At 33.7% G+C, this 20,067-nt stretch overlaps 1 protein-coding gene across 5 annotated transcripts in view; it reads right to left on the bottom strand.

Moving 5' to 3' along the window:
• Positions 1 to 20,067, bottom strand: part of LOC118739230 (beta-1-syntrophin-like) — a 150,803-nt gene that overhangs the window by 12,486 nt on the left and 118,250 nt on the right. The window lies entirely within an intron of this gene.

The following is a 20,067-nucleotide window of genomic DNA, read 5'->3' as shown; positions in this document are numbered from 1 at the left end:
TTATTTTATTTTATTTTATTTTATTTTATTTTATTTTATTTTATTTTATTTTATTTTATTTTATTTTATTTTATTTTATTTTATTTTATTTTATTTTATTTTATTTTATTTTATTTTATTTTATTTTATTTTATTTTATTTTATTTTATTTTATTTTATTTTATTTTATTTTGTTTTATTTTATTTTATTTTATTTTATTTTATTTTATTTTATTTTATTTTAATTTGTTTTATTTTATTTTACTTTATTTTATTTATTTTTATTTTATTTTACAATCAAGCGCAGCTATTCCAGTGCTATTGAAACTTGATCATGTGATTGTTGGTTATGTTGGTTTCTGTTAATAATTCTATTATTAGAATGTTTAACTTTTAGGTGTGCATGTCCTTAAGTTATTTGTTTTTTTTTGTTATTTTATGGCCTTATAACAATTATATTCAACAAATAAATATTTTTAGTTATTTTATTTTATTTTTTTGTTTATTTGTTTCTTTATTTTTTTAGTTTTATTTTTTCCTTTATTTGGTTACATTTTTTATTTTATTTTACTTTATTTTGTTTTAGTTAATAATTGTTATATTTTATTCTATTTTCCAATAAAACTAAAAAATGTACGAGTTTTAAAATAAACTAAGGAACGCCTTAATGTAAAATGATCAACTTTAATACGAAGCCATATGCAAGTATGTATGTACATATGTATGTATGTATGTATTTATTTACGAATTAAGCTCTACTTCCATTTATCGCATAAAAATTAATGCAATTTTTTTGTTGTTTTGTTTTCGTACTGAACGTAATGAAATATCGCAATTTGTCGAACATAAGAATGTGCACTCAATTTATTTAATTTCACTGAATTACACGTGTCGAACGAAAGAGCCAACACAGCTGTAAAATATGAAAATTGAATGCAATTGCGAAAACACAGACTAAAACGTACTCACATACACACATGTGCATAAATATGTTGAGCATGAAAATTTATGTAAATTCTACAATGCTTATCAATCGATCAATGAAGCACCAACAAATACATACATATGTACATATGTGCAAGCATAAGTGAGGTTATGAATCTTTAACGCAGTGATATCTCAGAATGGCATCTTTATCTACGAATTTCCCAATAAAGAATAACTACCTCAATGTTTCCTGCAAAAATTTGAGGACCAGGTGGTCCACTGGGTTGTGGTTTTAAAGTATGTGCAAAAGGACCAGGCTGCATACTAGTAACGCGTTAAACGTAAAACACTGATATATGTGTTGAATATCACCTCTTCGTGGCCCATCGGCAATATGATTCGGTTGCCGAATGTCCCATGGTCCAAAAGGAGTAGTTGTCTAGGTGGTGCCATGTTATGCAGCGGAGGACCATAAGTGGTCCCATGTTATGCAACGTTGGACCAGAGGTGGGCAGGTCCAATAACATCGCAATGTTAATGTAACCATATTTTCTCCATATATTTGGACCATTTTGTTTACTTGTATTGGTTACAAAGTTGCGTGGTCCTGTACCAATATTTAACCTAGTCCCACTTTTTGCAGGGTATGTACATATGTGCATGCATAAGCATTAATTGCCATTTTGTGCATATGTCTCTCGATTGGTCGTCACTGCGATGTAAATTTATGCCCGCTAGCAGCAACTGATCAACATAAAATATGCAGGGAAAAAATTACGCGAATGAGAATATACATACATATGTAATTATGTTCATATGCATGCATGTAGCTACATGCAGCAGAGAAAATGTAAAATAATGCAAGTGAGAAAAATCCCACTAAAAGGCGCAACGTCCAGCCCAGAGTGATTGCCGTTAGCAAAAGCAGTTACAACATTATAGTACATTAAAAGCGCCGGCGTCGACGCTGTTGCACTTAAAAATGTAAATTCAATTTTGCGCCTTGTACATCGACACATCGCCACATCGGCACAACAACAGGCTGTCGGACTTGACATGGCAATCAGCGAACAATCGAAGAGCTAAACGAAATAATGAATAAGCTGTGAGCAGTGTGACCGCGGGCTTGTGAAAAATTGTAGCAGAAAAGAGGCTTAAAATGTATTAATATTTATCACTTTTTTGCATTTAAGTATCAAAGTATCAATATGGAATAAAACCAATAATTTGTATGAAAAACCATTTTCCAAAACAATTTAAAATTTATTGAATGCAAAAAGGTAAAAGTATCAGTTGTACTTGGGACTAGTGTAATAAAAACAGCAAAAATTACTTATATATAATGTTATTTTTAGTTTAAATACTTTTGAACTTATAGGACTCAGAATTCAATTTTTTTTTATAATTTTTGAGGCATTTGGAAAAAATTATGCATTCCACCATTGGCAAAGTGGAGCGATTTGTTCTATTTGTTTTGATCAAAATTCAGATCTAATAAAATGCGGCAGAGCTATGCAGTAAATATAACAAGTTAAAAATAAAAGAAGATCGAAATATAAAAGTTATTTAAAGCATTTTTTGGCATGCTTACTATATCAGCTGTGTTACTTGGCATACAGTTTGGTTTGACAAAAAAAAGACAATATGACTATATCTCCAAAATTCATCGAAAAATGTATCACTTTTGATCCACTTGGATCAAAACGGTCACACTGACTGTAAGCAGGGATGAAACGATACAAGTAAATATACAAGTACATACTCGATACTTTTTGTTCGATACCAAGTAATTTTGGCATCGATACTTTTGAACCACTCTAGCTCAGGGTAGCCAACTCATTTTTGAGAATTCCCCGATTGCGATTATGAAATTCCCCGATTTTGCCCGAAATTTCGGAAAATTCCCCACCCATAGATATCTCCTTATTAAAAAAAAAAAATGTATTTTGATATATTAAGGGTATTTCGGTTTATTTTATTTCTAAATATAATTTATCTTTGTTTTCATAAATTAAACCAAACTTTTGTAAGCTTAGTTAACAAATAAAGAATAAAAAATGTACATAATACACACAGTGGTCGAAAACATTTAGTCGCACCAAATTTTGACAAGTTTTCACAATTACTATTTTTTTTGTTATTTAATTTGAATTATTTTTTTATAAAAATATAGTTCATTCTCCAATAAAAACTATATAAATCCCAATTTCAAACTTTGTGCAATATTAAAAAAAAAAATTCTACAAACTTTTGTAAAAATTTCGAGCTTTTTTAATCCCGGTTCCCTAGAAAGATCTTGAGTATGCAGTATTGAAGCATATTCAGTTCTAGTATAATAAAGTCCAAGTTTCAAACGGCTAAAAATATTCCTTTTAGAATTTTGTTTGGTGTTGGTTACGGTTTTCTTCTATATAAAAATACATTTTTTTTTATTCACCATAGGAAAGCAAATGCAACAAAGAAAATTCTAAAAAATCAACGGTCATTTGCATAATTGGCAGGGTTGCAAAATCAATACTTTTAGTTGCAGTTGTATTTCTTATGCAACTTTTTTAACTCATTATGATATTAGTGAAGCGAAAAAGAAAAAAATTTGACACACCTAATTCCTCACAAAAAAATCAATTCATCCTCCGATTCGCCAGGTAAACTGAAATTCCCCACAAAAACCGGTCCAATCCCCGATTCCCCACGAGTTGGCCACTCTCAAATCGGTACCATGTCTTCTTTTGGACTCACTTGAAACAACCTTTTCTATTAAAAATTTCCTTGAAAGGAATTTCGCTGAGCAGTTCTAGCCAAAACTATACATACATGCATAGCTACTGACAAAATTGAGCAAGTGGTCTGGCACTCTGGTAAAAGAGCAGATTAGCTCAAGCGACGACAGTTGCCAGACTATTTGTTCAATTTGGTGATTACCCCTTATGTTTTAACCAATGTTTATGCCTCTCGTTGAAAAGGAGGGAGGCTATTGGAAAAGCCGTTGAAATGCCTGTGAAAACAAGAGAAAACCTCCTGATAATATTAAAATATAAGCTACTATTGTGGACCTTATTTTCAAGCGAAAGCCCGCCGATTTAAATAAATATTTGAATAATATACAATAAATAAGTTTAACTGAACAAATGTTGCACATAATTTCTATATAAAAGCATACAATTTGCATAGGGAAATCCCTTATCAAACTGAAAAAGAAGAAGCTAAAATCGCTGGCAAGGTAGGTTAAAGAGTACAATTCATGGGATTAGCATGCGGCTACCATAGCCAAGAAAGATACCCAAACACATGTTTTCTATCTGAAGGTGAACTTTTATCCGCCATTCGCTGGACTAAGAAAATAATAAATCAACTGAGTTCTCTTTCCGCCAACAGTTTTTGCAAAATGCTTAAGCAGTAAGGGAAGTTTATAAGGCCAGCCTTTCCATGCTCCCGTATTTTCATACTTACTTCCGGTCTCAGGGCTCAAGTAGATTGGATATACTTGCCCGAGTCCGTGGGTTTTTGCTATAACTTCCTATCCATTCATTTGATACGGCAGGCTTTTGGCAAAATATGGGACTACAGTGGCGACACGCCATCCTCTCGAAATGAGTGAGAGCTTCAAACAAAGTATTCTATCAAATCAGTTGCCCTTTCCTGTTCCGTTTGCTGTGCTGTGCGCGTTTTCTTTACACTTCATGAATTAGCGAAATTTCCACGATTGTTCTGCCATGCTCCTTGCAACTACGGTATCATTACCACCAGTATAGTCTCAACAACCTCAATAGCAATCTCGTCTTCAATGCCATTACCAGCATCATACTTATCATCGTTGACATTGTCTCAGCAAACAATTTCTGCCACATCAGCGTTCTAAAGTGACTACTTAAGTATAACAACTTGCAGCTTGCCAAATGCCAACATACATATATGTACGAACAAGCGCAAAATAGCAAACATCCTCTTCCTCCGACCGTGACAGGCAAATGACAATCACAATCGCATCTTCATTTTGCTCGCTCGTTTACAGTGTGTAAAATGTTGCAGCATCCGCTGACTTTCAATTCGTAATCGACTTGCACTTCATATTTTCGCTTCCGCAATTGCTGTCAGTGTCAGCGCAGCACTCCCACTTGTAGATGCTGCTGGTGCTGCCGCTGCTGTTCCAGCCAACAGGTAAACTTGTGAGTGTTGCTAACACAATTTACATTTCCGCCAGAAGCGCACTCTCAAATACACAAAAACACACATCCCTACATATGGAAGTAGCAAGCAGCACATAAAAATCCATGTAGATAATAAGTAGATACGTTCATGTAGTCAATAAGTGAATTGGCGAATGCCAAGAATAAGGTAAAACCGAACCGTCAACAACAACAACAACAAAAACAACTCGAGCTGCAGCACTCATCATCGTTCCCACAATGACGTTGGCTGGCTGCTTCGCCTGCTTGAAAAAGTGGCGGCAGGGTGGCAACTTCAATAGGTGTCAAGTGTTGCAAATCGATACTTTGTTGGAATGTTGCACGTTAGCACACACTTGCAAACGCTCGTGCAAACATACACAAAACACGGAAGTTGGTTTGCCAAATTAGTTGGCAACATCCTTTGCATGATGCCAGCTGCGTTGATGCCGTTATGGCAGCTCGCGCGCATCGCATTTACCGTCGAAACTGTTGCACTTTTTCATAGACTGCAGCCACTACTGCAGTGGAAAGTGAATATACGGGGAGTCAAATTTGAGCGGATATGCATGAAAACTGGAGAAACCAACGCGCTCGTTTCCTATACGCCAGCCGAGTAATTAGAGTTGCGTTGCATGCTCGATTGCGTTGTGAATTAATTTCGGTTCCTGCAAACTGGTAATCGGCGCGGTGAGGCGCAATGGCGGCGATGCACAGTGGCTAAAAAGTGGAATTTAATGTTCATAATTCACTGGAGCAATCATCAATTTGATAAACTTTTTTTTTTAATGAAAGCTTAAAAAATTAACTAGCAAAAGAGAGTAGTTGCGATCGAGTTTCGAACTTTTACATGTTTATCTTGAATTTTTTAGTGCAAAGTGCGAAAAAAGCAATTTTGATTAAAAAACGATTGTCTTGTTCCAGTTAATAAAAGTTACATAAAACCGAAAAAATTCACACAAAAAAATTAAATGTTATAAAAAAATGTCACCTTAATTAAAAAAATATATTTTTTTAAATTTTGCGCGTCCAGTCTTAAAGATCGTAAAATTTTAAGTAGCTAAGAGTTCACGTTGATTTTCAATAATAATTTTCGCATACATTACGCGCACATCAGCGTGCTGTGTAGTTTATATTCTTATTATGTACATATATACTTGCATAAACCCCGCGTGCTTCACTGCGTCTTAAAAGCATTTTTGTGTTGTTTTATACCGGTATTGTAATCATTCATTTATTCTCTCAATTTAATTCAAACAGATGGCAACCCTTCTCAAAAAATATTCTCGACAGTGGGCTTTCCGAAACCTCTTCAGTTTGTAAAATTGAATTTACGTATCGATTAAATTACATTAAATTAAAGTTTTCAAATAGTAGGCAACCTTGAACAAAAATATTTTCGACTGTAAGTTTTATTAAACCTCTTTCCTTTGACAGCCATATTGCAATAATTGCTTCATCTTATCAATTTAATTAAACGGCAGTATTTTAAGTTTCGACCTCTAGCAATGCATCGGAGGAAACTGCATTCAATCCTTGCATTAGTTTTCGAGTGATGCGCGTACAAACATACAGACAGACAGACAGACAGACAAAAATTCTAAAAATTGTTGATTTGCCTTCTGTTGCTCTAATATATAGACCCCAATATTAATTTGTCTTTAATATACATATGTATGCTCACTAGGGTGCCCATCGAAAAGGCCTTTTTTGGACATTTTAAGACCCTAGCTCCCAATCGTATTCGTTTTTAATTTACCCGATAAAAAATCCCAATGGGCCAAGTCCGATAATAGATTATTATATACCATTGTAAACGCCTATATACCCTCCTCTCAGATAATATTCGATCTTTGAATTCGAATTAAAAACAGTCATTCAAAAACTCATAAATCTACAAAATCGTATTTTTTGGCCTAAATCGACAGACTGCGACCTCTAAATGACCTTTAAAAATTTTGTAAAAATAGGCAATAATATTTCTCATAAAAACGAATAAAATTAGGGGTTACGGCCTGGAAATTTACAAAAAAAGCATTTTCGATGGACACCATAATGTACACATATTATGTACAGACAGCAGAGACTGCTACAATTTTATTATATGTAAAGATGTATATTATTAAAAATCAACGCAAACCCTTAGCCACTTGAAACTTGCACGTTATTATACTATAACTTCATTATCTATAAAACTGTTTATTCAAAAATTTTTTAAGAACTAAAAAAATATAAATTTTGGGAAAAATTTGAATATTGATGATAATTTTTTTTAACACTTAAATTTTTTTGGAGATTTTTTATAATTTTAGAGGAACCCTACAATTTTTTTTAAGTAGTTTTTATTATGTATCATTTGTTTACTGGTACAGAAGAAACGATTTTCTTAAAAATGGCTACTTTTTCCGCACTTTTCACAAAAAATTTAATACAAGGAAATAAAAATTCAAAAATCGGGCTCAACTGGTCTGTTGCAAATTTTATAAGTTTTCATTACAAAAATTTTATCAAATTGATTGAAAAATGAAGGCTCCAATAAATTATGAACAGTACATGCAATTTTTTAACCACTGTGCGATATGAGCAGAAGGAGAGTAGCAAACTCCAGGAGACAGCGTCGCGTTGCATAGTGTCGTTAAATAGTTATGCAATCAGCTTAACGTTTAGTGTTTGCACACTTGCCCGTAGCAGCGTAAACTTATCTACGCCACCACCGCCGTCAGCACAACCGCTTGCCGCCTAATGCGCTGTATGTACATAGCTCAGCTTCCGCAGGTGGGTAAAGTGGCAATTTTGTCGCACTACTGTACATTTCAATCGCCATTGCTTTGTGTATTTTAACGATTTGAGGCTTATTAGCACCGCTTCGATTACTTGCCACATTTTAAATGGCTCATTATAACAGCTGTGCGCACTCACTCATTCATACCCACTTTGCTCGCTTGCTTGCAGCTCGCAGTTGCAGCCTGAGAATGTAGCAGAACTCGCATTGCGCGCAAACAATATAAAATTGCAAATCGTCGTGATTGTTGTTATTGTTGTAACTCATTTTGTTTGCCTCGGTCTGGTAGGTGTCATCATCGAACTGCATTAAGCGGTTTACGCTTGTTGGCGTTATGTTAGTCGGCATCCGTAGCGAGCGTTATGCAAATATATGTAGTATATGTATGTGTGGGTGGTAATTGAGCAGTAATTGAGTAAATCATTTGTGAGTACATGAACGGTACTTCGAGTGAGTTTAGACACAATTGCAAGGCTTAAAGGAAATCATACGCAGTATTTTTAGAATAGAAGGTTCAACAATTTTCTTGGGAGCTATACTGATAGTTGCTGATGCATTGAATTTGCTGTTGCGCGAGCCAATTTTTAGCTTAGGGAACTTGTATGGAATGCAATGGAATGGAATTATGGGTGGCCGAAAAAACAAATACAATTTTTCCAAGAACTCAGACGGTATTTCCCATTGTACTTAAGACCTAAAGACAGGATTAAAAGGAAAGTGATATATAGGTGGGATGGGAATTCATTGCTCCCCTGCAAACTTAGTAGACTCTTTTATGAATTTTATCAGTTTGTTCAGAGAGAGAGAGATGTAAATATCTCATCCCAATTATAAGAAATATTTATCATAATTTCTGTTGTTTGAAAAAGCGCTTTGCTTTTGCTGTAAATTTTCATGCAAACTGATTTATGAAAATTTGGTAGAAGAAAATTTCTTTTCCATTTCTCGTCCGTCGTTTTATATGAATTTTTCGTTTTTCTTGAGAGTTCAGTTAATTTTTTCGGAACTCGAAATATTAAAAAAATTTAGCAATCGTGAAAAATCACCATCTATCGAAAACCAGAAACCAGAAATCGAAAAAATGAACATAAAAGTGCAAAAATTCATGGAATCAATAAATTTATTTTTACTGACTCTTTTTTAAAATTTTTTTATTAGGTACTTTTGAAAGTTCAGCGCATCTTGAGTTTATAGAACTTTTTATTAAAGAAGTAGTTTTTGAGGAAAGAACACAACCGACTTCAATTCTCATACACAAATTTAGGGGTACCGTTAATTTCTTCGTGATCCAATCATCGGATCTCTAAACCAAATTACGGGACGACCCTTGAGGTACCATCTTTTCAATAAAAAAAGGATTATTGAAATCGGTTCACGTGGTAAAAAAGTTATGTATTCCGGCGAATTGATAACCTCCCCTTTTTGAAGTCGGTTAAAAGTGTTTGAGTTCTGTTAATCTTATGTAAATAAAGTGCAGTTTATGAATTTTAAAACGTTTATTTATCTATTACATACTGTACATAAAACTGTATTTAAAAGAGCGTATTATCAAGCAAATTTTCAGTATTTTCCGGTGATATATCTTCAGAAATATAAACCAACCCCAATTTTTCGTTATAACTCCTCCATTTATATAGCTGGGAACAGGAAATTCCGCACTGTTTTCAATAATTATCAACAGAAAATTTACAGTGAAAATTAAAAAGATCGGATGACTATAACCTATAGCTCCCATACAACTGATTGTTCAGATAAGAGATTTTTCGTTATAATTCATCCATTTATGTAGCTAGGACCATGAAATTTCGCGCTGCTTTCACTCATTATCAGCAGAAGACTTACAGTGAAAATAACGAAAATCGGGTCACTATAACCTGCAGACCCCATACAACTGATTGTTCAGATATGAGGTCTTTTATCATATCTCCTCCATTTATGCAGCTAGGAACATGAAATTTCGCACCATTTTCACTCATTATTAACAGAATACTTACAGTGAAAATAACAAGGATCGAATGACTACAACATATATCTTCCATACATCTGATTGTTCAGATATGGGATTTTACTGTAAAACTCCTTTATTTGAACAGCTAAAACCGATAAATTTCGTAAGATATTTTATAAATAATAATACAAAGTCTACTGAGAAAATCGTCAAAATCTATGCTGTATAAGCTTTATCTCCTATAGCACTGATTGTTCAGATACCAGTTTTTGCGATATATCTCCTTTATGTAGGAAACTAATCCCAATAAATTGTGTTACCGGTTTACATACCGATCACATAGCAGTGCAAATCACTTAGATTGGTGCCATATAAAGTATATCCTCCATACCTCTGATTGTTTAGAGGCGATTTTTTATATAAGTATGTAACTCCTCTATCGATGTATGCAGATGTATTCAAAAGCAGTAATCTGTCAAAGTAAAATTTGCAGATGTTCATGAAAGGTATGAAGCCTTCGGCATAGCCGAAGACAGCGCTGCTCTTACTTGTTTAATATTCACAATGTGTTTCAAGTTAAATTTTGTTTGTTATTTTTCTATAAAAGTATTGTGCAACCTTTTTCGCCAGAACCATATAAAACTTTATACCAAATTAAGGAAAATTTAACAAATTTTTATCAAAATTACGAGCTTTAGAATCTGAATCTTTAGTGCCGATACAATTCCAGTCTCATGAAGTTCTAGTTTCAATATGGCGTTGCTTTTTGAGATTTGATTTCTTTCTTTGTGACAACTTTTGCGTTTTGTTTTGTATGTAACAATTTTGTTGAGAAAAATTTCCCTCATTTTTTTCATAAGAAATTCATGCTTAAGGGCTGTTAAGGGCAGCTGTCAAGAAAGACGAAAAACTCATATAAAATGACGCATAAGAAATGGGAAATAAATTTTCAACTATCAAAATTTCTTTAATCGGTATGCCGCTCTCAAGAAAAAAAGAATCTCGTATATTTATTTCTTCACGAAAATTTACAGCAAGAGCAAAGTAGCAACAGAAACATTGAAAAATATTATTGTGATTTTTCTGGGGAAGTGCAAAAATCCATTAGCAAAAAAAAAATATTAAAAATCACTTCAAGGGACTAATATTGTTTGAGCTATAAAACTTCGTACCCAAATTTGTTGTAAAGATTCAGATTGATTTTCCAAAATTTTGTATAAACAATATTTCTATCGAAAAATAACAAAAAAATTTACTTGAAAAACGTTCTGAATATTAAAAAAAAAAATTAAATCGTGAAAATTTTCTTAGAGTCACTATATGTTGGGACGAGCTCTGTGTGATCCATTATGAGTCCTCTCCAAGAAATTTTGGAGGCGCTTCCATGGAATTCCTTACTCCTTATGCCGCATTCACAAGACATTGCTCCTTTCAACTACCATTTGTATCGGTCGATTACCCATATCCTGACAGAGCAACACTTAAATTTTTTTCGAAAAATAAAAACTTGATAATTTTTTGGGCAAATTTTTAGATAAATAAAATTTACTCAAACAAAGTAATAGTTTCATTAATGAGCTAACAAAATTTTTCACGACCAAAAGTCCAAGAATATCGTTAAATTTATTGGGCACTTTCTGTTGTCAAAGTTGCTACATGCATATATGTATAATCGACTAAATTCCTGCATGGCTTGTGCAGCATATTTTTTAATATAAAAATGTAAGTTTTCACTTACTAAATAACTGCAACTGCTACCATTCGGACCATATTGCTTTTGTGGGTTTTTCACACATTTTTGAACCCTTTGTCACCGACGTTGTTTTTGCTGTTCTTGTGCAACACTTGTATGGCCAACGGCCTCTTCAGACTGCAATAGCAGAATTTGTCCACTTATTACTTTCATATATACGATACATAGACATACATATATGCATATACATATTTGTGCTATGCAAGCGCCCTTGCACTTGTGTGAAACCTTTTTAGCTGAGAATTCACTATTCTATAGCAACTTGAAAGCTGAAAGCCACTGAAAATGCTACTCGATACATGCTCTTAAAGTATTGCCCTATACTTGCTATACACACAAACAATTTCGAGTATGCCACATAGCATACATGAATACATATGTATGTATGTATGTATATGAAAAGCTGTGCATAAAATGGACGTGACATTGTTGGGTGATGCCTGCAGCCTTACAACTGTTTGGCCAGCTGGCTGGTTGGTTGGTTGGTTGGCTAGCTACACTCTAAAAAATCTGTTTCAAAATGCGACTATAAATCGAGAATATTTTTGTTTATTTTTTAAATTTTTTTGGTTAATTTACACAATGAATATGTATATATTTTCCTCGTTTACACATTTTCGTGTATAAAAATCCTTTTTGAAAGCGGCTTTACACAATTCTACGGGTGAAATCAAACAACAGATGTGTATTTTGTAGCTTGTACACACTTTCGCAGTAAATTTACGCACACCACAGCAGCTTTATTACACTCTAAAAAGTCCGAAATTTAAACAAACTATTCGTTGAATAATCGAGAATGAAATTTCGCGAATAATAAGGTAGGAAATCAGTAACCTACCTTTTAGCTAGGAAATTGACACAATTTTTTTTTAGAGTGTAGCTATGAGTATGACTTCATCAAGCGCTCATTGTGTCTTCAATGTGCTTAGCTATCATCGCATCATCAAGAGCAAAAGTAGCAGCAGCTTAAATAACAGCAATAGCAACTACAATAGCATCAAAAAAAAAACAACAGCAATAGTTGTTATCAGAGACATCAACGGCAACATCGAGTCATCAATGTCTTTTTATTTCAAGTCATCAGCATTTGTTGCAAGCTTTAGTGATCCCATTGTTGCATCATGTGGCAGTGAAAGGGTGCTATTTGGCTACTAAAATTCTTTTGTGTTTAGTGATATTTTTCATAGCCTTGGAAATATTTACTTTATTTGATATATCGATCATATACATACATATATAGCACGTCATTTCAAAGTGATATTATTGGCCCCCTATATTTATTTTTTCTTAAGATTTGTTATTATTGTTAAGATTTTCAATTAATATATAGTTCATTCTCTTACAAACTCTATATAAACCAAAGTTTAAAACTTTGTAAAAAACTGCAAAAAAACCCAACAAACTTTAACCCAAATTTCAAACCTTTTTCTCGGAAGTGTTAGAATTTTTTTGAATACACAATTTTACAGCCCACTCAATTTTAGTCAAACAATGTGCAACTGGCACACTGGTTCGATTGCTTTAATTTTTCGGCTAAATGTAGAGCTAATTATGTGCTATACAAGGGTATAAAAAGTAAAAGAAAACAAATGTTTTTCCCCGTTTGTATCTCATTGAAACGTTTGGGACGTATGGAAAACGGATAACGTGATCTTAAGCCTTTCCCTGCATTTGTACAATATATTGTAGATTTAATTTTTTGTAAGATCGGAAGCGTGCTACTAAAAATCTTATTAATATTTTTGAAAACAAATTCAACTCTATGAAGTCTTGGAATGTCCCGAATAGTTTTCGTTAATTTAAAAATCGAAAACGTTTCAAAAATATCTTTAGAATTTAATTTAAAAATAGACTATTTTATAAAATTCCAGTGACACGCAAGTTATGGTAATTTACTGTACATGTGGATTTTTCGTTTTTCTTAGCGTAGTTACGAATTAGGAATTACGAAATTCGAGTGTATATTTACGACTAGAGACTGCTTGCTAAGTACCATCCTTAAACTTTCTGTTAAAAATTTTGGAAACTTTCGAATACTCAATGGCTCACCAAGTTTGTCTAAATTTTACAAATAGCACTCCCTCTTTCTTATAACTTAAGCATAAATACCTTAATACGATAAAAGTCTCTTGTCACTCATTTCGGCAAATCAAATATTAAACGTCTCCCACCTCTGTAGCTACGGCTCGATTTATGTAATGAAATGTACATAGTTACATACATACATACATATGTAGCTGTGGGGTTATTCTCAAAAGTACAATGATTACAAAATGTGCCAAAAAATAAACACTTTAAAATCCATTCGCCAAAGTAACCACATCAAATTTGAATAAAAATAAAATTTGCATAGCAATTTTGTTCCTTACATCGCGCGGTCAACAGCCGAGAAGCTACAAAAGCTTGAAAGTACGAAACCGAGTGGGTTGACATGGCAAATGGGCGCCGGAGGTAGTAAAGTTTTATAAGCAATTTTTTGCAAGCATCTTAGGTGGTGGAAGTAAGTAACTGCAACAACAACAACAATTGCAGACACATACACCATTAACTCGCACTTGGCGTGGCTTTGCAATGCATATGTATGTAGGAATACATGTAAATGCATGTATGAGCTTAAGAATTTATTTTGCTTAAACAAATATATCCAAACTATTTACTAATAAATACATAAATGTGAAAAATGTTTGCAAGTTCATGTACTTGCATTTGAGCTACAGCGCGGCGTTCATTAAAAGTGTCAACCAAGCGACTGTGAAAAAACCACAGCCCGCTCTCGAACCCCTTACTCCAGCGCACGTTAGATCTAATGATTACCTTTTCTGTGGAAAATTAATAGCAGCTAATTAATACTGCTTTATTTTAAGGTAAAAGAATTGAAATCGTTAAAAACAGTTTAAAGTCAGTAAAAAAAAATGTGAAAACATGACTAGACTTTCGTAAAACAGACTTTTTTGATTTATTTTGGAATGAATTTCCGTCATCCCTTGTCAAGATTGGTTTGCAGACAAACCGCTTTCGGCATTGTGACATCTTCAGTGTCATTTTTCGTTCATTAAAGACAATAAAAACAAAATCATTTCATTTTTTCAACAATCATTTGCCTTAAAATGCTCAATATTTGTTACATTTATACAAAATCTGTACACGATAATATTTCTACTGCTCCAAAGAATCTATATCCCGAAATTGAAAGTTATATCTGCAAATCATAAGCTGCTCAAAATTTACCCCAAAATAAGCCAATGTTTAGCGTTCTTTTTACGACAGAAACCGAATTGATTACTTACAAAAATGAACCTGTCGATAGGTTTGCGATTTTATCTTTCAAACGCCACACTTTTCTTTGAAATCGCTTCATTAGTTCTGGTGCAATAAGCATTTTCGTGAAGCTCTAAAAATTACAACTATTTACAACATTTCAGCATAGCCTTCATATCGAAACGTAAGACGTATTCTACGTCAAAATGTAGTAGAACTGCGTTTACGAAATTGGACTTTCGCACAGCCAAATGAATCATTTCACCAAATGTGCAGCGCTACGAATCTATTTCTACCAACCACACAAACGCCTGCACAAAAAATTTAAATGAAGCAGCAAAGGGAAAAACAAACAACGACAAAACTAAGTTCAACTGAAAGTTCTGCTGCTGCACTGTCCCTACTTGTATCGTCGCCCTTGCCACGGCATTTTGCTGAATTTATGATTCAGTTTGTGCTGTTATCACTTTGCCTAAGCACTTTTGCTATTATTTTTCTTGTATTCGGCTTGGAGTTACATAGTTTACTATTGGAAGAGTTTTCCAGGAAAAAGCAGGAGAATCGCAGCTGCATATTAATAACTGCTACAAGTATCTTTTGCTGTTGCACTTTAAACTTTGTCGCTCACTGCTCCAGGCGCTACGAGTGGTGAGTCACCAACGCCCGCCCTCGCTGCTGTCCTTGTGGAAAGTGGATGGTCAGGCAAAGATTGAAACTTTTTAGTTTATGTTACGCTAGTGGCCTAACAGAGTGCAACTGTAAGCTGCAAAATAGTTGCAGATTTGTGAATGTTTGCTGTGAAATTTACAATTCTATGCATTCGAGTAGGAGAGAGAAAGAGAGTTAGATAAGAATAATATAAAGTTTAAATGCATTTTTAATAAGTTCTTGTCCTGCCCTTTTTGTTTGCTTAATGTTTTACCCTTTCAGAGTTGGGCTGCTGCCACGCGGGTGTTAAGGTAAAAGTAATGAAGATACTCTTGAGATTTTAAGTTTTAGGTATAAATATTTGTAAACTTAATTCAGGTAAAATAATGCTCTGCTTTGGAGGGGTATTCTATCGGGTGAAAGAGTAGAAAAGTTTATTTGGAATTTGAATTTGAAGAGTACCACAAGGAAAAAAAAGAGATGTAAAATTCGTGATTTTTTTTTTTGATTTATGACGGGTTTCTTTGAGAACATTTGGAAGTTTTTTAGACTTTAGGCATTTGTAAGTTATGTTTTGGACTTATTCAAAATTTTCAACATCTAACTTTTTATGATTTTCCGGAACTGGCCGAGAATTATTAAGATTTTTCGGAACATTTCGAGATTTTTGGAAACATTTCGACAGTTTTTGCTACATTTTACTGACTACTTCTCGTGCTTCATCTTATATATATTTTTATGAAATTTTCACTGTTGTTAAAACCAGGGAAGGTAAATATTATGAGTAAAATAATTTACATCCGCATTTAATCATTATTTTTATGATCTTTACTTTTTCGCTCAGAGATAATAATTATTATTGAGGTTTATTTTTCCACTTAAAAAAAATGATCATTCGATTTTTTGCAGAATTTACTAAAATGTAATTATCGTGCACACTTGGATTCTTTTACGAAATTTCGGAATAAAATCGGTAAAGCATTGAAAATATTGCTACTATGTCAAGAATTTCTTGCAGAATTTTTTTCAGAATTTTCTTATTTTTCGCAAAGAAATTATTTTACGTGTTCGTGTCAATCAGTTCATAAAATTTTCTTTGAAGATTCGTAAAAAATGCGTTACTTTGGTTTTTAGGGATTATACAATAATTTTTTGAAGGTATTTTCACTTCAATATTTTTGACGTAAACAGTGTCTGTGCCAAACAAGGAATGTGCCCACTGCTACGATATAGAACTTGGGGATTTTCCGACAAGGGCACGACCATCACCCATCTGTATAATGCCTTCGATTGGTATATATGTAATTGGTTCATTAAACAAATGAGTGCAAAATTAAACAAAAATATATATTTTTTGAATATTTAATTAAAAATATCCTGGCCAGGATTTGTTCAGCCAACCCACTCGCGAATTATTTATTAATACAGTAAATTTCATACAAAGTAGATCTCATCCATTAAACAGATGGGTGAAGGTCGCGCCTTTGTCGGATCTTAGCCTAATGTAAATATTTATATATTTCATAACTGATCACTTCACTTTTAATATATGTACATATACGTATTTAATAAATACACACTTGCCACTGCTAATCCCTTGAATAAAAATCATAAATATAAACGACAAGTAATTTTGTTAAGCAAAAAATTAAAATTTAAAATTATCGTTAATTTCTTCACGATCCAATATAGGACCATTCCTGAGGTACCACCTTTCTGATGAAAAAAGAATTATCAAAATACATAACAAAGAGCAACAAAAAAATAAAGTATTCCGACAAACTGATAACCTCCTCCTTTTTGCGAAGTCGGTTAAAAATTCAACGGCAATATTTCTTGTTTAAAATGTGCACACCACACCCTTTATCGGCCGCCTATTTAGTTGACCTCGCTAGTCTTTCCATTGCACCACAACCAATTAGGCGGAACGATTAAGTTTGTGTAGTATGCGCACATCCATCTACATCTTCATTGACATATTTTAAGCGAGTCCTAACTATACGGTGGCCGATAAAATCTGCGGGGTGCGGTGGTTCTTCTAGTTGTATTCTCGCAGCATCCACGGAAGCAGCAGTTAATTTTTTCAGCATTTTTATGAAGGAAATTATTAAATAAATTTTAAAATTTCGCATCTCATAACTTCGGCTTTGCTTTGTTTTATTTTTCCAGCGTCAAAAACTGGATTATTTTTTTTTAATTGGTACCACAAAATATACGAAACACGAGTTCTGTCAGATAGTTAATGTGGCTTATAAGAAGAAGTGAAACTACCTTCTAAAAATTATTGTATGTATCATGATATGTCGTTAAAATGGTTCTACGACGATTACAAGTTGTTGATTTTTTTTTGGTTAAAATTTCGAAAACAATGATTATTCTCTATGCCTGGTTAAAACGTATGTGGGGCATGTTTAAGTATGTTTGTTTGCTATCATATAATGCACCATATAAGAAAACACAACAGCAAATAAATCATATCACCAAAGCCGCTTAAGAAAGCTTAATTTCTAAAATTTTTTTGGAGAGTGTTGCCTTCTGTTTGGAAAAATTTAATCCAATTAAATTGATATGTTAAATCAAATGTTGCAAAAAGGGTGCCAAAATAAGAATCAAAAATTTTGTAAGCCCAAGTATGATAGATGTTTTATTATTGTTTAAAAAGGAATTATATTTTTATAAATCATACGTTTTGAGTCATATGTTTTTGAGAAAAATACACCGTAGTAATTTGAAAATTTTAAAATTACATTTCTCGACTGAAAAATAAAGATATTCGAGCTACCTCGACGGTACATACACAGTGTGCCTTTTTAACACTCCTTGCGAATTAATCGTAGCAACATTTTGATATGAAAATAAATGGTTCTGAAAGCTAATGTAATTGCCTTTCACGGAAAGATATTGCCTTGGACCCAAAATTACTCCTCGACCTTAAAAAAAAATTGGTCAAAAATAGTGTTCTTCGAAAAAAACATGCAAAATCCAATACTAATATTATAGATTTTGAGGCAAGCAACACGATTCTACTGTTCAAAATTGGAAACAAAATTTTAACAGTCTAATTTAAAAAATGCATTATTTATTGCTTTGTATCCTTCTAACAATTTTATGGCCGGGTACCCCTAGTTGTGTATAAATATGTATTTCAGAACTTTTTCAGAGTTTTCCGATTGAAATATAATTTTTATTTATTTTTTATTTAGGATCTCTTCAAAATTTATGGTCTTTAAAAAAGCCTTTTTGCGACTTTTTTAAGTGCTTTTAGAGGTTTCCGAACCACATACATAATTCCTTCATGGAAGAAGAAATGTTTTTCATTATTTGTTTGCTGGAAACATACTTTGCTTCAGCTGTAAATTTACTTGAACACAGGAATATTCGCGCGTACTTCCCACCATCTGAATGATTTCTTTCTTAATCGGATTAAAATTCAAAACTAAAAAAAATAATGACAAATGGCAGTAAGCGGGCTAATGTGTGTTTTTTAATTTTACATTTCAAGCAAATTACTTATTCAGTGATTTTCATATATTTTTTTATGTAGTTTTGAGGCCACTCATATCTAACAACCCCGCCCTTTTATGGTAGCTAACCACCGTTATGTATTAGTTATCAGCGTTCACCCAAAAGCAAGCAATAATTAATAGCCGTACATAATGTATGCCATAAATCACTGTCGTGTTATGCCAGGCAAGCGCTCAAGCTATCGCAAAAGCAGCAACAGGACAGACAGGCATGCATACATATGTATGTACATACAGCCGTGCACGCACAGCTCCCAAGCCAACTTGCTGCCGCTACTGTAGTTTTATTGCTGCCTGCCATTACGCTCAAATACTTATGAATAAATATTAGCTGGCTGCGCGAAGGCGTGGCAGTTGCTTGGTGGCTTAGCTAAGCAGCGGAAGCTCTACTAACGGCTGTCTGCTGAAATCGCACGCCTAACTCAGCAGCTTAGCTCTGCCTACATAAAGCGCCTTAATTATGCGTTAACTTTGGCGGAAATTTCCGTGCACATTCAAACTCGCACATCAAAGCCGGAATTAAGGATGTACATTGTATCGCACGATGTGCCGAAGGAGTTGCGGAATGGACACACGAAGTTAAGCGCACAGCCAGCGTCACTGTATGCATATCAATCAAAATTACTCAAACTATATCCTGCAAGAAAATTACGACTACATAATTATGTACATAGCACAGTAGACACACGCGGCAGAGACAGTGAAGAAGACATACAGATAAATACATACATGCGCGCACTGATGGAATACAAATTTTTTTTTTTCCTGTGGCCAACACAAAGCTCATTTAGTTATTTTAATAAAGCAAAGCTGAACGGTCTTAGCAAGCCATTTATGCCGGCTGGTCATGGAATGTTAACGAACTTGGCGGCCGCACGGTTGTCTATCCTTTATTAACCAAATCAAAGCAATCAAGTCTCTGCCAACTAGCCGCCCACCGACCACCGACCACCGTCTCACCGCAGCCCTACACTACGCACCCAATCACCAAAGTCAGGCACACTACTACTCATACAAGTTACTAATAGCCTTGCGGTTAGACGCGTGGCTGCTGTGGTTAGACATAACTGAGCTCGGATATA

This window comes from Rhagoletis pomonella, unplaced genomic scaffold, assembly GCF_013731165.1.
Source record: "Rhagoletis pomonella isolate Grant_MI unplaced genomic scaffold, Rhpom_1.0 Rhpom_scaffold_00005, whole genome shotgun sequence".
Classification (NCBI taxonomy): Eukaryota; Metazoa; Arthropoda; class Insecta; order Diptera; family Tephritidae; genus Rhagoletis; species Rhagoletis pomonella.
The sequence above is the reverse complement of the archived record's forward strand: the minus strand, read 5'-3'. Positions and strand labels throughout refer to the sequence as shown.